The sequence below is a fragment of the Rutidosis leptorrhynchoides genome, chromosome 10 (genome assembly GCF_046630445.1).
Source record: "Rutidosis leptorrhynchoides isolate AG116_Rl617_1_P2 chromosome 10, CSIRO_AGI_Rlap_v1, whole genome shotgun sequence".
Classification (NCBI taxonomy): domain Eukaryota; kingdom Viridiplantae; phylum Streptophyta; class Magnoliopsida; order Asterales; family Asteraceae; genus Rutidosis; species Rutidosis leptorrhynchoides.
In genome coordinates, this window is record NC_092342.1 from 17,422,734 (window position 1) to 17,429,347 (window position 6,614).

Sequence of the window (6,614 nt, forward strand, 5' to 3'; positions counted from 1 at the left end):
TCAAGTCTTAACAAGTTTGATTGCTTAACATGTTGGAAACATTTAATCATGTAAATATCAATCTCAATTAATATATATAAACATGGAAAAGTTCGGGTCACTACAGTACCTACCCGTTAAAAAATTTCGTCCCGAAATTTTAAGCTGTTGAAGGTGTTGACGAATCTTCTGGAAATAGATGTGGGTATTTCTTCTTCATCTGATCTTCACGCTCTCAGGTGAACTCGGGTCCTCTACGAGCATTCCATCGAACCTTAACAATTGGTATCTTGTTTTGCTTAAGTCTTTTAACCTCACGATCCATTATTTCGACGGGTTCTTCGATGAATTGAAGTTTTTCGTTGATTTGGATTTCATCTAACGGAATAGTGAGATCTTCTTTAGCAAAACATTTCTTCAAATTCGAGACGTGGAAAGTGTTATGTACAGCCTCGAGTTGTTGAGGTAACTCTAGTCGGTAAGCTACTGGTCCGACACGATCAATAATCTTGAATGGTCCAATATACCTTGGATTTAATTTCCCTCGTTTACCAAATCGAACAACGCCTTTCCAAGGTGCAACTTTAAGCATGACCATCTCTCCAATTTCAAATTCTATATCTTTTCTTTTAATGTCAGCGTAGCTCTTTTGTCGACTTTGGGCGGTTTTCAACCGTTGTTGAATTTGGATGATCTTCTCGGTAGTTTCTTGTATAATCTCAGGACCCGTAATCTGTCTATCCCCCACTTCACTCCAACAAATCGGAGACCTGCACTTTCTACCATAAAGTGCTTCAAACGGCGCCATCTCAATGCTTGAATGGTAGCTGTTATTGTAGGAAAATTCTGCTAACGGTAGATGTCGATCCCAACTGTTTCCGAAATCAATAACACATGCTCGTAGCATGTCCTCAAGCGTTTGTATCGTTCTTTCGCTTTGCCCATCAGTTTGTGGATGATAGGCAGTACTCATGTCTAGACGAGTTCCTAATGCTTGCTGTAATGTCTGCCAGAATCTTGAAATAAATCTGCCATCCCTATCAGAGATAATAGAGATTGGTATTCCATGTCTGGAGATGACTTCCTTCAAATACAGTCGTGCTAACTTCTCCATCTTGTCATCATCTCTTATTGGCAGGAAGTGTGCTGATTTAGTGAGACGATCAACTATTACCCAAATAGTATCAAAACCACTTGCAGTCCTTGGCAATTTAGTGATGAAATCCATGGTAATGTTTTCCCATTTCCATTCTGGGATTTCGGGTTGTTGAAGTAGACCTGATGGTTTCTGATGTTCAGCTTTGACCTTAGAACACGTCAAACATTCTCCTACGTATTTAGCAACATCGGCTTTCATACCCGGCCACCAAAAATGTTTCTTGAGATCCTTGTACATCTTTCCCATTCCAGGATGTATTGAGTATCTGGTTTTATGAGCTTCTCTAAGTACCATTTCTCTCATATCTCCAAATTTTGGTACCCAAATCCTTTCAGCCCTATACCGGGTTCCGTCTTCCCGAATAGTAAGATGCTTCTCCGATCCTTTGGGTATTTCATCCTTTAAATTTCCCTCTTTTAAAACTCCTTGTTGCGCCTCCTTTATTTGAGTAGTAAGGTTATTATGAATCATTATATTCATAGATTTTACTCGAATGGGTTCTCTGTCCTTCCTGTTCAAGGCATCGGCTACCACATTTGCCTTCTCCGGGTGGTAACGAATCTCAAAGTCGTAATCATTCAACAATTCAATCCACCTACGCTGCCTCATATTCAGTTGTTTCTGATTAAATATGTGTTGAAGACTTTTGTGGTCGGTATATATAATACTTTTGACCCCATATAAGTAGTGCCTCCAAGTCTTTAATGCAAAAACAACCGCGCCTAATTCCAAATCATGCGTCGTATAATTTTGTTCGTGAATTTTCAATTGTCTAGATGCATAAGCAATCACCTTCGTTCGTTGCATTAATACACAACCGAGACCTTGCTTTGATGCGTCACAATAAATCACAAAATCATCATTCCCTTCAGGCAATGACAATATAGGTGCCGTAGTTAGCTTTTTCTTCAATAACTGAAACGCTTTCTCTTGTTCATCATTCCATTCAAATTTCTTCCCTTTATGCGTTAATGCAGTCAAGGGTTTTGCTATTCTGGAAAAGTCTTGGATGAACCTTCTATAGTAACCAGCTAGTCCTAAAAACTGGCGTATGTGTTTCGGAGTTTTCGGGGTTTCCCACTTTTCAACAGTTTCTATCTTTGCCGGATCCACCTTAATACCTTCTTTGTTCACTATGTGACCGAGGAATTGAACTTCTTCCAACCAAAATGCACACTTTGAAAACTTAGCGTACAATTCTTCCTTCCTCAATACTTCTAACACCTTTCTCAAATGTTCACCGTGTTCTTGGTCATTCTTTGAGTAAATAAGTATGTCATCAATGAAAACAATGACAAACTTGTCAAGGTATGGTCCACACACTCGGTTCATAAGGTCCATGAACACAGCTGGTGCATTAGTTAAACCAAATGGCATGACCATAAACTCGTAATGACCGTAACGTGTTCTGAAAGCAGTCTTTGGAATATCATCTTCTTTCACCCGCATTTGATGATACCCGGAACGTAAGTCAATCTTTGAATAAACAGACGAGCCTTGTAGTTGATCAAATAAGTCGTCAATTCTCGGTAGTGGGTAGCGGTTCTTGATGGTAAGTTTGTTCAACTCTCGGTAGTCGATACACAACCTGAATGTACCATCTTTCTTCTTGACAAACAAAACAGGAGCTCCCCACGGTGATGTGCTTGGTCGAATGAAACCACGCTCTAAAAGTTCTTGTAATTGGCTTTGCAGTTCTTTCATCTCGCTGGGTGCGAGTCTGTAAGGAGCACGAGCTATTGGTGCAGCTCCTGGTACAAGATCTATTTGAAATTCAACGGATCGATGTGGGGGTAATCTCGGTAATTCTTTCGGAAATACATCGGGAAATTCTTTTGCGATGGGAACATCATTGATGCTCTTTTCTTCAGTTTGTACTTTCTCGACGTGTGCTAGAACAGCATAGCAACCTTTTCTTATTAGTTTTTGTGCCTTCAAATTACTAATAAGATGTAGCTTCGTGTTGCCCTTTTCTCCGTACACCATTAAGAGTTTTCCTTTTTCTCGTATAATGCGAATTGCATTTTTGTAACAAACGATCTCTGCTTTCACTTCTTTCAACCAGTCCATACCGATTATCACATCAAAACTCCCTAACTCTACTGGTATCAAATCAATCTTAAATGTTTCGCTAACCAGTTTAATTTCTCGATTCCGACATATATTATCTGCTGAAATTAATTTACCATTTGCTAATTCGAGTAAAAATTTACTATCCAAAGGCGTCAATGGACAACTTAATTTAGCACAAAAATCTCTACTCATATAGCTTCTATCCGCACCCGAATCAAATAAAACGTAAGCAGATTTATTGTCAATAAGAAACGTACCCGTAACAAGCTCCGGGTCTTCCTGTGCCTCTGCCACATTAATATTGAAAACTCTTCCGCGGCCTTGTCCATTCGTGTTCTCCTGGTTCGGGCAATTTCTAATAATGTGGCCCGGTTTTCCACATTTATAACAAACTACATTGGCATAACTTGCTCCGACACTACTTGCTCCGCCATTACTCGTTCCGACACCATTTGTTCCTTTCGTTCTGTTAACCCCTGGTCCGTAGACATCACACTTCGCCGCGCTATGACCATTTCTTTTACACTTGTTGCAAAATTTGGTGCAGAACCCCGAGTGATTCTTTTCACACCTTTGGCATAGCTGCTTCTGATTGTTGTTGTTGTTGCGGTTATTATTGTTGTTGGGATGATTGTTGTAGTTGTTGTTGTTGTTGTTGTTGTTGTTGGGCCGTTTGTTGTAGTTGCGATTGATGTTGCGATTGTTGGGATAATTGTTGCGATTATTGTTGTAATTGCTGTTGTTGTTGTATTGGTGATTCTTATCACCGTTTTCCTCCCACTTTCTTTTGACTTGCTTCACATTGGCCTCTTCAGCAGTCTGTTCTTTAATTCTTTCTTCAATCTGGTTCACGAGTTTGTGAGCCATTCTACATGCCTGTTGTATGGAGGCGGGCTCGTGTGAACTTATATCTTCTTGGATTCTTTCCGGTAATCCTTTCACAAACGCGCCGATCTTCTCTTCCTCATCTTCGAATGCTCCAGGACACAATAGGCACAATTCTGTTAATTGTCTTTCGTACGTGGTAATATCAAATCCTTGGGTTCGTAACCCTCTAAGTTCTGTCTTGAGCTTATTGACCTCGGTTCTGGGACGGTACTTCTCGTTCATCAAGTGCTTGAATGCTGACCACGGTAGTGCGTACGCATCGTCTTGTCCCACTTGCTCTAGATAGGTATTCCACCATGTTAACGCAGAACCTGTGAAGGTATGCGTAGCGTACTTCACTTTATCCTCTTCAGTACACTTACTTATGGCAAACACCGATTCGACCTTCTCGGTCCACCGTTTCAATCCGATCGGTCCTTCGGTTCCATCAAATTCCAAAGGTTTGCAGGCAGTGAATTCTTTGTAGGTGCATCCTACACGATTTCCTGTACTGCTAGATCCAAGGTTATTGTTGGTATGTAGCGCAGCCTGTACTGCGGCTATGTTTGAAGCTAGAAAAGTACGGAATTCCTCTTCATTCATATTCACGGTGTGTCGAGTAGTTGGTGCCATTTCCTTCAAAATAGTTAAATGGAACAAGTTAATCATACAGAATATTAAGAGTAGTTAATAGTCTTTCGTAGCATAATATGAACTCATTTATAAAAGCTTTTTCTTCATATTAGCGTTTTATAAGTTTAAATTCGGGTAGTACCTACCCGTTAAGTTCATACTTAGTAGCTAATATACAATTCAACTACTACAATTCTATATGAAAAACTGATTATAATAATATTTCGCGTTCAAACTTTTATACAATATTTTACAAACTTACAATACCGCTTATTTTACATAAAGCATGAAATATAGCACACAATAACTTTGATACAAGATAGTTGTGAAGATAATTCTAGCTAGTACACAAGTCGTTCAGCAAAGGCAATAAAGACACGTAATTCATACGTCCAGAAACAAGTCATGCATTCTGGTTTTACTAGGACTACTTCCCATCCTTGGTCTTGTGCAACATAACTGTTATGGCCGTTGATAAGACAGCGTGTTGTAACGTCGTCAAAGGGACGAGGGTTACGTAATGTCCAACAGTCCCGTAACAATCTAAAAACCTCATTTCTTACCCCAATTACCGACTCCGTCACTTGTGGGAACGTTTTGTTTAATAGCTGTAGCCCGATGTTCTTTTTCTCACTTTGGTGAGAAGCGAACATTACTAACCCATAAGCATAGCATGCTTCTTTATGTTGCATGTTAGCCGCTTTTTCTAAATCATGAAGTCCTATATTCGGATACATTGAGTCAAAATAATTTCTTAACCCGTTGCGTAAAATAGCATTTGGGTTCCCCGCAATAAATGCGTCAAAGTAAACACATCGTAACTTATGGGTTTCCCAATGTGATATCCCCCATATTTCAAACGAAAGTCTCTTATAAACCAAGACATTCTTGGAACGTTCTTCGAATGTCTTACAAACTGATCTCGCCTTAAATAGTTGTGCCGAGGAATTCTGACCAACTCTAAACAAGATTTCATCAATCATGTCTCCGGGTAGGTCTCTTAAAATATTGGGTTGTCTATCCATTTTGCGTTTTTATACTGTAAAATAGACAAGAGTTAGATTCATAAAAAAAATACTTATTAATACAAGCAATTTTTACATATATCATAAAGCATAAGCACACTATATTACATATATTACACCACATGAATACAACTATCTTATTCCGACTCGCTTGTTTCTTCTTCTTCGGTTTTGGTTCGTTTTGCCAAGTTTCTAGGGATATATGATTTTCCCCTAATACGAGCCGTCGTTATCCACAATGGTTTAGAAAAACCTGGTGGTTTAGAGGTTCCCGGGTCATTGTTACAACTTAAGGACTTCGGGGGTTGACGATACATATAAAGTTCATCGGGGTTGGAATTAGATTTCTCTATTTTTATGCCCTTTCCCTTATTATTTTCTTTTGCCTTTTTAAATTCAGTTGGGGTAATTTCTATAACATCATCGGAATTCTCGTCGGAATCCGATTCATCGGAGAATTGGTAATCCTCCCAATATTTTGCTTCCTTGGCGGAAACACCATTGACCATAATTAACCTTGGTCGGTTGGTTGAGGATTTTCTTTTACTTAACCGTTTTATTATTTCCCCCACCGGTTCTATTTCTTCATCCGGTTCCGATTCTTCTTCCGGTTCCGATTCTTCTTCCGGTTCCGACTCTTCTTCCGGTTCCTCTTCGGGAACTTGTGAATCAGTCCACGAATCATTCCAATTTACATTTGACTCTTCATTATTATTAGGTGAGTCAATGGGACTTGTTCTAGAGGTAGACATCTATCACATAATATCAAACGCGTTAAGAGATTAATATATCACATAATATTCACATGTTAAAAATATATAGTTTCCAACAAAATTTGTTAAGCAATCATTTTTCAAGTAAACACGGTCGAAGTCCAG